Below are 14171 nucleotides of genomic sequence, written 5' to 3'. Positions count from 1 at the left end.
CATGACACCATAGAGGTAACTATCACAAATACTATTAAAATTTACAGATTTCAACCATAAGATTCGTTTGAAATACAAAGTCAAAAACACAGGTTTAGACTCTCCTCCGCCGTCTCCTTAAGGAAGTCGAATGACTGGAGCAATCTGAGGCTTTGCAGCCACAAGACTCGATGTAAATGTATGAGTGGTTGACGTTTGACCCGTCTGGGCAAGTCAGAGTCACTTCCTTTTTGCTGGTGGTCATTTCTTGACAGCAAGTGCATGAGTGCACCAGAGCGTTCGCTTCTGCAGAGTATCTGTTTCAACATACAACAAAGAGTTTGGTTGTTACGGCCCAGCACAAATGGAACAATTTTGTTGTAGTTGGAAAGTCTCTAAATTGTGATTTTAGTACTCACATTGATGAGGTCTCACACAATCCTGAGCAAGAGGTTATTTCCACAGGTGTGCTGCTTATGCAGCCATTGCTGACCAAGTAGGTGCTGTTCTTCTGGACAGTACATTTGGTGTCCAGTGTACCTAAAGGAAATGGGTACGTGTTAGAAAATGTAGTTCTACAACTCGTATGACCTGAAACAGTTTGCAAGTTCAGTAGTAACTTTCACAAAACACAGTTTCACTGCAAAAAAGTTGTCTTGTTTCCAGCCAAAATGCCTAAAAATTCTTAAATCGAAAAGGATTTTCTAAATGAGTAAAAATTATTTTCTTGTTTTCCAAAAAAAAAACTGGTCAAAATTAAGTGTTTTCACTTGAAACAAGCAAAATAATCTGCCAGTGGGGTAAGAAAAAAACATCTTGTTTTCTGTTTGAAATAAGATTTTTGCTTACCCCATTGGCAGATTATTTTGCTTGTTCTAAGCAAAAACTCACTTAATTTTGACTTTTTTTTTTTTCTGAAAACAAGACAATTTTTACTTGTATAGAAAATCCTTCTTGATTAAAGAATCTTTAGATATTTTGGCTGGAAACAAGACATAAAATATAAGTAAGAAAAGCATTTTTTGCAGGGTTGGGAAACTAATATTTAATGCACTTCATGTTTTTAATAACAAATGGAATATACTTACTTTCTTTCTTTCTATTTTTATATTGATATGGTAAAAGGTTATCCTATTTAAATCAATCTGATAAATTTGGTCAAAAGTAATCTACATGTAGTCTGAATATATTAATTGAAAAGTGTAATATAATAGATTACTAACTACAATTTTTGTCATGTAATTTGGAATCAGTTACGGACTACAATTTGCAAGTAATCTATCCAGCACTTTTCTTTTTTAAAAGTTATTTTGCTCATAGAAATAATTTTCTGGCATTACCAGTCTTATTAACAAATTACAAATCATGATTCAAATGGAACATAAATGCCTTTTCTAAGAGTAATGTTGAACTCTCATTAACATATTTTTGTCAATTGCTGAATAATGCTTTTTAAATTGTCCAGACTCACAGGTTTGACAGCAGCCATCTGCATCTATTGTCTCTGTTCCCTGTAGAAGCATTAAAAGCATTAGCCATTGAATATTCTTAAATGTAAGATATTACGTTGTCCTAAATAGTGTCTATTTCAAGCCACTTACAGGGATACAGTTTTTAGGATTGAAGGGAGGGCATGTAGTCTTCCTCTCAACCGTCACTGAGTTACCGTTGACTCTCTCACATGTGTATTTCACACATTTGTCGTTAGATGGTTGCCATATCTGGTCAACCTGTTAGTAGAGAATGTATACATAGCACACTTAATGCAACATTAAAAATGGCATTAATTTGATGTTATGCACTTTAAAATGCAATGCAAAAAATGTTAAAATGCTAAAATAAATGTCATGTCAGAACTTACTGGAACGGTAACTGTGATGTTGTCATGCATAACCACACAGTCGGTGCTAACACACTCTCCACAGCACTGACCAGGAATGTGCTGGTACTCGTGACCCTGAATGAAAAGAAAAATAAGGAGAAATACATTAAATTGCCTGGTTGTTGATACATAACTGTGAACCGATGTCTTTTAAATATGTCTTTTCTAATTGTTTCCAGGTTTTGTTGTGCTTTTTGTAAAGCAGTGATATTCATAACCCAACTGAGCTAATCTTTATTAAAGATGGAAATAGACGTTTATACCTCTGGACAGTTATCATTGCAGCCAGCTATTACACACTCTGTAGCAAGAAGTTTTGTTTCAGGATCTACGGTCCAACCACACTGACATAGCATACAAGGGTCATCACTTGGTATAGTTGAGCCAGGCTAGAAACGAAGATAGTGAGAGGGAACAAGTGAATTTTTGATGTCTTGTAAGGTATTTGTTTATATATATATATAATGAAGCAATATCTCATTTTACCTGATATACTGTAGTATTATGGACACAGACTTCCATGGGTGCTGTAAAGAATAAAAAATTAATGAGTGTACACCAAAAATGAAACAAAGTATCTTTACTGAGAACAACTGGTCCATATACTCACAGCAAATAAAATCTGGACAGCAGTTATTTGGAGAAACGCTGAAGGATGGTATAAAGCCTAGTGGACATTCTATTGTGGGCATAGGGCACAGGTTCACATCACAACCTGTAGAATAATATTAAACATTTTTGTTCAGGGTTTCATGTAAATGTACAGGCATTTTTACAAACCATTTTTGCTTAGGACCTCATTTTTAAAAGCCATCAGTTGAAAAACACTAGTAAATTTGTCTGAATAACTAAAAACTAGTATATATAATAAATTTGCAGTTTTTGAAGCATCTGTTGTAAAAAGACTGTGTCCCCAACCCTTTCTTCTTTTCATATCACTTACTGCATTCAGAGATTTCACAGCAGTCAACTGTTGTGTTGACAAGCACTTGTCCAGGCATATCACAAGTAACAGGAGGTGAAACAGGGCAAATTATAGGCTGGCAACGGACCATCAGAGTTTCACTCTCGCACTCACACATTTGACATCCACTCTGCCAAGTATCATTGGGCTAAAAAACCATAAAGAAAAAAACATGGTCATGTATATCCTATGCAAGAAAGGTATAGCATATGCAAAAAAGTAGGGTCATGGCTCTACTGATTTCATAGCCTGTGAAAAAAGACCATATTATTTGAAGATGTACCTGCTTTGGTGGATAAATGGCATCACACTTAGGCCCAAAGGTGGTTGTTGTTACTTCTGTGTCTGTATTAGTTGTGGAGATGAATGTGACAGGCTGTGTTGTTCCTGAGGAACTTGTGGTTGTTGATGAACTGGAATAGGTGGTAGTTTCAGGAGGAATGGATGGTGATGGAGAGGTTTGGCAAGATGTTGAAATCTTCACAATATCACAAGTTGCATTACAGTATGCAGTGAAGCACCACCCAAAGCCATCAGTAACATTGTAAATGATATCACCTGAAAAAACAAAGTTGCAACATTTTGAGCTTTTCTTACAATTGTTAAATAGTAATTTTAAATATATGTAGATATTATATACCTGATTGAAAATGTGTCCCATTCACAAAGCAACAAACAACAGAAGTGGTTGAGAATACAGAGGATTTAGTTGTCACTGGGAGGGTGTTAGTAAAAGGTGGTAATGTTTGTGTAATGGGAGCAATTGAAGTCTCCATGGATGTGGATGAAACGGTGGAAATATATACTGTTTTAGTTGTTTTGAAAGAAGTTTCCACTTCTAAAGTTGTCATGGTTGTGGTTGTTGGTTGGCTAGACACACCAGTTGTCACCACCTTTGGCGGCCTGGTGGTGCTGAACAAGGGTGCCAGAGTTGTGGTCAATTCATTCTCAGTTACAGTCTCAGTTGTTGTTGGTTGTCCAGTTGTTTGAGTAGCTGTAGATAATTTTGAAGTTGTGGAGACTACACTTGGTGCTGATGATTCTGTAGAGGGTTGAACAGTAGTGCTTCCTTCCTCAACAAAGAGTGTAGTGGATGGGATGGCTGGTGTGGTGGTTGAAAGAGTTGTTTCAGCTTTGATTGGTTTTGTTGTTGAAGAAAGACCCTGAGTGGAAACCTCAGACCCAGTGGATGATTCTACACTCACTGTTGTGTACACAAGGGTAGTGGCTGGTACAGGAGTTGTCTTTGTTAATGTTGTGGCCTGTGAGGATCTAAGGGATGGTAATAAAGTATTTGTCCCTGGCAAAGCTGTACTTGTAGATGTTTCAGATGATGTGCCTGTAATCTCTTCTAAAGTGGTAGTTGCTGTAGTCGTTGGTTGGCTTGTTGGACCAGTTGTCACAACTTTTGGCGGCCTGGTGGTGCTGGACAAAGATGCCAGAGTTGTGGTCAATTCATTCTCAGTTACAGTCTCAGTTGTTGTTGGTTGTCCAGTTGTTTGAGTAGCTGTAGATGATTTTGAAGTTGTGGAGACTACACTTGGAGCTGATGATTCTGTAGATGGTTGAACAGTAGTGCTTCCTTCCTCAACAAAGAGTGTAGTGGATGGGATGGCTGGTGTGGTGGTTGAAAGAGTTGTTTCAGCTTTGATTGGTTTTGTTGTTGAAGAAAGACCCTGTGTGGAAACCTCAGACCCAGTGGATGATTCTACACTCACTGTTGTGTACACAAGGGTAGTGACTGGTACAGGAGTTGTCTTTGTTAGCGTTGTTGGCTGTGTGGATCTAACGACTGGTAATGAAGTCTGTGACACTGGCACGGCTGTGCTTGTAGATGTTTCAGATGATGTGCCTGTAACCTCTTCCAAAGTGGTAGTTGCTGTAGTCGTTGGTTGGCTTGTTGGACCAGTTGTCACAACTTTTGGCGGCCTGGTGGTGCTGGACAAAGATGCCAGAGTTGTGGTCAATTCATTCTCAGTTACAGTCTCAGTTGTTGTTGGTTGTCCAGTTGTTTGAGTAGCTGTAGATGATTTTGAAGTTGTGGAGACTACACTTGGAGCTGATGATTCTGTAGACGGTTGAACAGTAGTGCTTCCTTCCTCAACAAAGAGTGTAGTGGATGGGATGGCTGGTGTGGTGGTTGAAAGAGTTGTTTCTGCTTTGATTGGTTTTGTTGTTGAAGAAAGACCCTGTGTGGAAACCTCAGACCCAGTGGATGATTCTACACTCACTGTTGTGTACACAAGGGTAGTGACTGGTACAGGAGTTGTCTTTGTTAGCGTTGTTGGCTGTGTAGATCTAACGACTGGTAATGAAGTCTGTGACACTGGCACGGCTGTGCTTGTAGATGTTTCAGATGATGTGCCTGTAACCTCTTCCAAAGTGGTAGTTGCTGTAGTCGTTGGTTGGCTTGTTGGACCAGTTGTCACAACTTTTGGTGGCCTGGTGGTGCTGGACAAAGATGCCAGAGTTGTGGTCAAATCATTCTCAGTTACAGTCTCAGTTGTTGTTGGTTGTCCAGTTGTTTGAGTAGCTGTAGATGATTTTGAAGTTGTGGAGACTACACTTGGAGCTGATGATTCTGTAGACGGTTGAACAGTAGTGCTTCCTTCCTCAACAAAGAGTGTAGTGGATGGGATGGCTGGTGTGGTGGTTGAAAGAGTTGTTTCTGCTTTGATTGGTTTTGTTGTTGAAGAAAGACCCTGTGTGGAAACCTCAGACCCAGTGGATGATTCTACACTCACTGTTGTGTACACAAGGGTAGTGACTGGTACAGGAGTTGTCTTTGTTAGCGTTGTTGGCTGTGTGGATCTAACGACTGGTAATGAAGTTTGTGACACTGGCACGGCTGTGCTTGTAGATGTTTCAGATGATGTGCCTGTAACCTCTTCCAAAGTGGTAGTTGCTGTAGTCGTGGGTTGGCTTGTTGGACCAGTTGTCACAACTTTTGGCGGCCTGGTGGTGCTGGACAAAGATGCCAGAGTTGTGGTCAATTCATTCTCAGTTACAGTCTCAGTTGTTGTTGGTTGTCCAGTTGTTTGAGTAGCTGTAGATGATTTTGAAGTTGTGGAGACTACACTTGGAGCTGATGATTCTGTAGACGGTTGAACAGTAGTGCTTCCTTCCTCAACAAAGAGTGTAGTGGATGGGATGGCTGGTGTGGTGGTTGAAAGAGTTGTTTCAGCTTTGATTGGTTTTGTTGTTGAAGAAAGACCCTGAGTGGAAACCTCAGACCCAGTGGATGATTCTACACTCACTGTTGTGTACACAAGGGTAGTGACTGGTACAGGAGTTGTCTTTGTTAGCGTTGTTGGCTGTGTGGATCTAACGACTGGTAATGAAGTCTGTGACACTGGCACGGCTGTGCTTGTAGATGTTTCAGATGATGTGCCTGTAACCTCTTCCAAAGTGGTAGTTGCTGTAGTCGTTGGTTGGCTTGTTGGACCAGTTGTCACAACTTTTGGCGGCCTGGTGGTGCTGGACAAAGATGCCAGAGTTGTGGTCAATTCATTCTCAGTTACAGTCTCAGTTGTTGTTGGTTGTCCAGTTGTTTGAGTAGCTGTAGATGATTTTGAAGTTGTGGAGACTACACTTGGAGCTGATGATTCTGTAGACGGTTGAACAGTAGTGCTTCCTTCCTCAACAAAGAGTGTAGTGGATGGGATGGCTGGTGTGGTGGTTGAAAGAGTTGTTTCTGCTTTGATTGGTTTTGTTGTTGAAGAAAGACCCTGTGTGGAAACCTCAGACCCAGTGGATGACTCTACACTCACTGTTGTGTACACAAGGGTAGTAACTGGTACAGGAGTTGTCTTTGTTAGCGTTGTTGGCTGTGTGGATCTAACGACTGGTAATGAAGTCTGTGACACTGGCACGGCTGTGCTTGTAGAAGTTTCAGATGATGTGCCTGTAACCTCTTCCAAAGTGGTAGTTGCTGTAGTCGTTGGTTGGCTTGTTGGACCAGTTGTCACAACTTTTGGTGGCCTGGTGGTGCTGGACAAAGATGCCAGAGTTGTGGTCAATTCATTCTCAGTTACAGTCTCAGTTGTTGTTGGTTGTCCAGTTGTTTGAGTAGCTGTAGATGATTTTGAAGTTGTGGAGACTACACTTGGAGCTGATGATTCTGTAGACGGTTGAACAGTAGTGCTTCCTTCCTCAACAAAGAGTGTAGTGGATGGGATGGCTGGTGTGGTGGTTGAAAGAGTTGTTTCTGCTTTGATTGGTTTTGTTGTTGAAGAAAGACCCTGAGTGGAAACCTCAGACCCAGTGGATGATTCTACACTCACTGTTGTGTACACAAGGGTAGTGACTGGTACAGGAGTTGTCTTTGTTAGCGTTGTTGGCTGTGTGGATCTAACGACTGGTAATGAAGTCTGTGACACTGGCACGGCTGTGCTTGTAGATGTTTCAGATGATGTGCCTGTAACCTCTTCCAAAGTGGTAGTTGCTGTAGTCGTTGGTTGGCTTGTTGGACCAGTTGTCACAACTTTTGGCGGCCTGGTGGTGCTGGACAAAGATGCCAGAGTTGTGGTCAATTCATTTTCAGTTACAGTCTCAGTTGTTGTTGGTTGTCCAGTTGTTTGAGTAGCTGTAGATGATTTTGAAGTTGTGGAGACTACACTTGGAGCTGATGATTCTGTAGACGGTTGAACAGTAGTGCTTCCTTCCTCAACAAAGAGTGTAGTGAATGGGATGGCTGGTGTGGTGGTTGAAAGAGTTGTTTCAGCTTTGATTGGTTTTGTTGTTGACGAAAGTCCCTGAGTGGAAACCTCAGACCCAGTGGATGATTCTACACTCACTGTTGTGTACACAAGGGTAGTGACTGGTACAGGAGTTGTCTTTGTTAGCGTTGTTGGCTGTGTAGATCTAACGACTCGTAATGAAGTCTGTGACACTGGCACGGCTGTGCTTGTAGATGTTTCAGATGATGTGCCTGTAACCTCTTCCAAAGTGGTAGTTGCTGTAGTCGTTGGTTGGCTTGTTGGACCAGTTGTCACAACTTTTGGTGGCCTGGTGGTGCTGGACAAAGATGCCAGAGTTGTGGTCAATTCATTCCCAGTTACAGTCTCAGTTGTTGTTGGTTGTCCAGTTGTTTGAGTAGCTGTAGATGATTTTGAAGTTGTGGAGACTACACTTGGAGCTGATGATTCTGTAGACGGTTGAACAGTAGTGCTTCCTTCCTCAACAAAGAGTGTAGTGGATGGGATGGCTGGTGTGGTGGTTGAAAGAGTTGTTTCTGCTTTGATTGGTTTTGTTGTTGAAGAAAGACCCTGTGTGGAAACCTCAGACCCAGTGGATGATTCTACACTCACTGTTGTGTACACAAGGGTAGTGACTGGTACAGGAGTTGTCTTTGTTAGCGTTGTTGGCTGTGTGGATCTAACGACTGGTAATGAAGTTTGTGACACTGGCACGGCTGTGCTTGTAGATGTTTCAGATGATGTGCCTGTAACCTCTTCCAAAGTGGTAGTTGCTGTAGTCGTGGGTTGGCTTGTTGGACCAGTTGTCACAACTTTTGGCGGCCTGGTGGTGCTGGACAAAGATGCCAGAGTTGTGGTCAATTCATTCTCAGTTACAGTCTCAGTTGTTGTTGGTTGTCCAGTTGTTTGAGTAGCTGTAGATGATTTTGAAGTTGTGGAGACTACACTTGGAGCTGATGATTCTGTAGACGGTTGAACAGTAGTGCTTCCTTCCTCAACAAAGAGTGTAGTGGATGGGATGGCTGGTGTGGTGGTTGAAAGAGTTGTTTCAGCTTTGATTGGTTTTGTTGTTGAAGAAAGACCCTGAGTGGAAACCTCAGACCCAGTGGATGATTCTACACTCACTGTTGTGTACACAAGGGTAGTGACTGGTACAGGAGTTGTCTTTGTTAGCGTTGTTGGCTGTGTGGATCTAACGACTGGTAATGAAGTCTGTGACACTGGCACGGCTGTGCTTGTAGATGTTTCAGATGATGTGCCTGTAACCTCTTCCAAAGTGGTAGTTGCTGTAGTCGTTGGTTGGCTTGTTGGACCAGTTGTCACAACTTTTGGCGGCCTGGTGGTGCTGGACAAAGATGCCAGAGTTGTGGTCAATTCATTCTCAGTTACAGTCTCAGTTGTTGTTGGTTGTCCAGTTGTTTGAGTAGCTGTAGATGATTTTGAAGTTGTGGAGACTACACTTGGAGCTGATGATTCTGTAGACGGTTGAACAGTAGTGCTTCCTTCCTCAACAAAGAGTGTAGTGGATGGGATGGCTGGTGTGGTGGTTGAAAGAGTTGTTTCAGCTTTGATTGGTTTTGTTGTTGAAGAAAGACCCTGAGTGGAAACCTCAGACCCAGTGGATGATTCTACACTCACTGTTGTGTACACAAGGGTAGTGACTGGTACAGGAGTTGTCTTTGTTAGCGTTGTTGGCTGTGTGGATCTAACGACTGGTAATGAAGTCTGTGACACTGGCACGGCTGTGCTTGTAGATGTTTCAGATGATGTGCCTGTAACCTCTTCCAAAGTGGTAGTTGCTGTAGTCGTTGGTTGGCTTGTTGGAGCAGTTGTCACAACTTTTGGCGGCCTGGTGGTGCTGGACAAAGATGCCAGAGTTGTGGTCAATTCATTCTCAGTTACAGTCTCAGTTGTTGTTGGTTGTCCAGTTGTTTGAGTAGCTGTAGATGATTTTGAAGTTGTGGAGACTACACTTGGAGCTGATGATTCTGTAGACGGTTGAACAGTAGTGCTTCCTTCCTCAACAAAGAGTGTAGTGGATGGGATGGCTTGTGTGGTGGTTGAAAGAGTTGTTTCAGCTTTGATTGGTTTTGTTGTTGAAGAAAGACCCTGAGTGGAAACCTCAGACCCAGTGGATGATTCTACACTCACTGTTGTGTACACAAGGGTAGTGACTGGTACAGGAGTTGTCTTTGTTAGCGTTGTTGGCTGTGTGGATCTAACGACTGGTAATGAAGTCTGTGACACTGGCACGGCTGTGCTTGTAGATGTTTCAGATGATGTGCCTGTAACCTCTTCCAAAGTGGTAGTTGCTGTAGTCGTTGGTTGGCTTGGACCAGTTGTCACAACTTTTGGCGGCCTGGTGGTGCTGGACAAAGATGCCAGAGTTGTGGTCAATTCATTCTCAGTTACAGTCTCAGTTGTTGTTGGTTGTCCAGTTGTTTGAGTAGCTGTAGATGATTTTGAAGTTGTGGAGACTACACTTGGAGTTGATGATTCTGTAGACGGTTGAACAGTAGTGCTTCCTTCCTCAACAAAGAGTGTAGTGGATGGGATGGCTGGTGTGGTGGTTGAAAGAGTTGTTTCTGCTTTGATTGGTTTTGTTGTTGAAGAAAGACCCTGAGTGGAAACCTCAGACCCAGTGGATGATTCTACACTCACTGTTGTGTACACAAGGGTAGTGACTGGTACAGGAGTTGTCTTTGTTAGAGTTGTTGGCTGTGTGGATCTAACGACTGGTAATGAAGTCTGTGACACTGGCACGGCTGTGCTTGTAGATGTTTCAGATGATGTGCCTGTAACCTCTTCCAAAGTGGTAGTTGCTGTAGTCGTTGGTTGGCTTGTTGGACCAGTTGTCACAACTTTTGGCGGCCTGGTGGTGCTGGACAAAGATGCCAGAGTTGTGGTCAATTCATTTTCAGTTACAGTCTCAGTTGTTGTTGGTTGTCCAGTTGTTTGAGTAGCTGTAGATGATTTTGAAGTTGTGGAGACTACACTTGGAGCTGATGATTCTGTAGACGGTTGAACAGTAGTGCTTCCTTCCTCAACAAAGAGTGTAGTGAATGGGATGGCTGGTGTGGTGGTTGAAAGAGTTGTTTCAGCTTTGATTGGTTTTGTTGTTGACGAAAGTCCCTGAGTGGAAACCTCAGACCCAGTGGATGATTCTACACTCACTGTTGTGTACACAAGGGTAGTGACAGGTACAGGAGTTGTCTTTGTTAGCGTTGTTGGCTGTGTAGATCTAACAACTGGTAATGAAGTCTGTGACACTGGCACGGCTGTGCTTGTAGATGTTTCAGATGATGTGCCTGTAACCTCTTCCAAAGTGGTAGTTGCTGTAGTCGTTGGTTGGCTTGTTGGACCAGTTGTCACAACTTTTGGTGGCCTGGTGGTGCTGGACAAAGATGCCAGAGTTGTGGTCAATTCATTCTCAGTTACAGTCTCAGTTGTTGTTGGTTGTCCAGTTGTTTGAGTAGCTGTAGATGATTTTGAAGTTGTGGAGACTACACTTGGAGCTGATGATTCTGTAGACGGTTGAACAGTAGTGCTTCCTTCCTCAACAAGGAGTGTAGTGGATGGGATGGCTGGTGTGGTGGTTGAAAGAGTTGTTTCTGCTTTGATTGGTTTTGTTGTTGAAGAAAGACCCTGTGTGGAAACCTCAGACCCAGTGGATGATTCTACACTCACTGTTGTGTACACAAGGGTAGTGACTGGTACAGGAGTTGTCTTTGTTAGCGTTGTTGGCTGTGTGGATCTAACGACTGGTAATGAAGTTTGTGACACTGGCACGGCTGTGCTTGTAGATGTTTCAGATGATGTGCCTGTAACCTCTTCCAAAGTGGTAGTTGCTGTAGTCGTGGGTTGGCTTGTTGGACCAGTTGTCACAACTTTTGGCGGCCTGGTGGTGCTGGACAAAGATGCCAGAGTTGTGGTCAATTCATTCTCAGTTACAGTCTCAGTTGTTGTTGGTTGTCCAGTTGTTTGAGTAGCTGTAGATGATTTTGAAGTTGTGGAGACTACACTTGGAGCTGATGATTCTGTAGACGGTTGAACAGTAGTGCTTCCTTCCTCAACAAAGAGTGTAGTGGATGGGATGGCTGGTGTGGTGGTTGAAAGAGTTGTTTCAGCTTTGATTGGTTTTGTTGTTGAAGAAAGACCCTGAGTGGAAACCTCAGACCCAGTGGATGATTCTACACTCACTGTTGTGTACACAAGGGTAGTGACTGGTACAGGAGTTGTCTTTGTTAGCGTTGTTGGCTGTGTGGATCTAACGACTGGTAATGAAGTCTCTGACACTGGCACGGCTGTGCTTGTAGATGTTTCAGATGATGTGCCTGTAACCTCTTCCAAAGTGGTAGTTGCTGTAGTCGTTGGTTGGCTTGTTGGACCAGTTGTCACAACTTTTGGCGGCCTGGTGGTGCTGGACAAAGATGCCAGAGTTGTGGTCAATTCATTCTCAGTTACAGTCTCAGTTGTTGTTGGTTGTCCAGTTGTTTGAGTAGCTGTAGATGATTTTGAAGTTGTGGAGACTACACTTGGAGCTGATGATTCTGTAGACGGTTGAACAGTAGTGCTTCCTTCCTCAACAAAGAGTGTAGTGGATGGGATGGCTGGTGTGGTGGTTGAAAGAGTTGTTTCAGCTTTGATTGGTTTTGTTGTTGAAGAAAGACCCTGAGTGGAAACCTCTGACCCAGTGGATGATTCTACACTCACTGTTGTGTACACAAGGGTAGTGACTGGTACAGGAGTTGTCTTTGTTAGCGTTGTTGGCTGTGTGGATCTAACCACTGGTAATGAAGTTTGTGACACTGGCACGGCTGTGCTTGTAGATGTTTCAGATGATGTGCCTGTAACCTCTTCCAAAGTGGTAGTTGCTGTAGTCGTTGGTTGGCTTGTTGGACCAGTTGTCACAACTTTTGGCGGCCTGGTGGTGCTGGACAAAGATGCCAGAGTTGTGGTCAATTCATTCTCAGTTACAGTCTCAGTTGTTGTTGGTTGTCCAGTTGTTTGAGTAGCTGTAGATGATTTTGAAGTTGTGGAGACTACACTTGGAGCTGATGATTCTGTAGAGGGTTGAACAGTAGTGCTTCCTTCCTCAACAAAGAGTGTAGTGGATGGGATGGCTGGTGTGGTGGTTGAAAGAGTTGTTTCAGCTTTGATTGGTTTTGTTGTTGAAGAAAGACCCTGAGTGGAAACCTCAGACCCAGTGGATGATTCTACACTCACTGTTGTGTACACAAGGGTAGTGACTGGTACAGGAGTTGTCTTTGTTAGCGTTGTTGGCTGTGTGGATCTAACAACTGGTAATGAAGTCTGTGACACTGGCACGGCTGTGCTTGTAGATGTTTCAGATGATGTGCCTGTAACCTCTTCCAAAGTGGTAGTTGCTGTAGTCGTTGGTTGGCTTGGACCAGTTGTCACAACTTTTGGCGGCCTGGTGGTGCTGGACAAAGATGCCAGAGTTGTGGTCAATTCATTCTCAGTTACAGTCTCAGTTGTTGTTGGTTGTCCAGTTGTTTGAGTAGCTGTAGATGATTTTGAAGTTGTGGAGACTACACTTGGAGCTGATGATTCTGTAGACGGTTGAACAGTAGTGCTTCCTTCCTCAACAAAGAGTGTAGTGGATGGGATGGCTGGTGTGGTTGAAAGAGTTGTTTCAGCTTTGATTGGTTTTGTTGTTGAAGAAAGACCCTGAGTGGAAACCTCAGACCCAGTGGATGATTCTACACTCACTGTTGTGTACACAAGGGTAGTGACTGGTACAGGAGTTGTCTTTGTTAGCGTTGTTGGCTGTGTGGATCTAACGACTGGTAATGAAGTCTGTGACACTGGCACGGCTGTGCTTGTAGATGTTTCAGATGATGTGCCTGTAACCTCTTCCAAAGTGGTAGTTGCTGTAGTCGTTGGTTGGCTTGTTGGACCAGTTGTCACAACTTTTGGCGGCCTGGTGGTGCTGGACAAAGATGCCAGAGTTGTGGTCAATTCATTCTCAGTTACAGTCTCAGTTGTTGTTGGTTGTCCAGTTGTTTGAGTAGCTGTAGATGATTTTGAAGTTGTGGAGACTACACTTGGAGCTGATGATTCTGTAGACGGTTGAACAGTAGTGCTTCCTTCCTCAACAAAGAGTGTAGTGGATGGGATGGCTTGTGTGGTGGTTGAAAGAGTTGTTTCAGCTTTGATTGGTTTTGTTGTTGAAGAAAGACCCTGAGTGGAAACCTCAGACCCAGTGGATGATTCTACACTCACTGTTGTGTACACAAGGGTAGTGACTGGTACAGGAGTTGTCTTTGTTAGCGTTGTTGGCTGTGTGGATCTAACGACTGGTAATGAAGTCTGTGACACTGGCACGGCTGTGCTTGTAGATGTTTCAGATGATGTGCCTGTAACCTCTTCCAAAGTGGTAGTTGCTGTAGTCGTTGGTTGGCTTGGACCAGTTGTCACAACTTTTGGCGGCCTGGTGGTGCTGGACAAAGATGCCAGAGTTGTGGTCAATTCATTCTCAGTTACAGTCTCAGTTGTTGTTGGTTGTCCAGTTGTTTGAGTAGCTGTAGATGATTTTGAAGTTGTGGAGACTACACTTGGAGTTGATGATTCTGTAGACGGTTGAACAGTAGTGCTTCCTTCCTCAACAAAGAGTGTAGTGGATGGG

Source organism: Garra rufa, chromosome 3 (genome assembly GCF_049309525.1).
Source record: "Garra rufa chromosome 3, GarRuf1.0, whole genome shotgun sequence".
In the NCBI taxonomy this organism is placed as follows: Eukaryota; Metazoa; Chordata; class Actinopteri; order Cypriniformes; family Cyprinidae; genus Garra; species Garra rufa.
The sequence above is the reverse complement of the archived record's forward strand: the minus strand, read 5'-3'. Positions refer to the sequence as shown.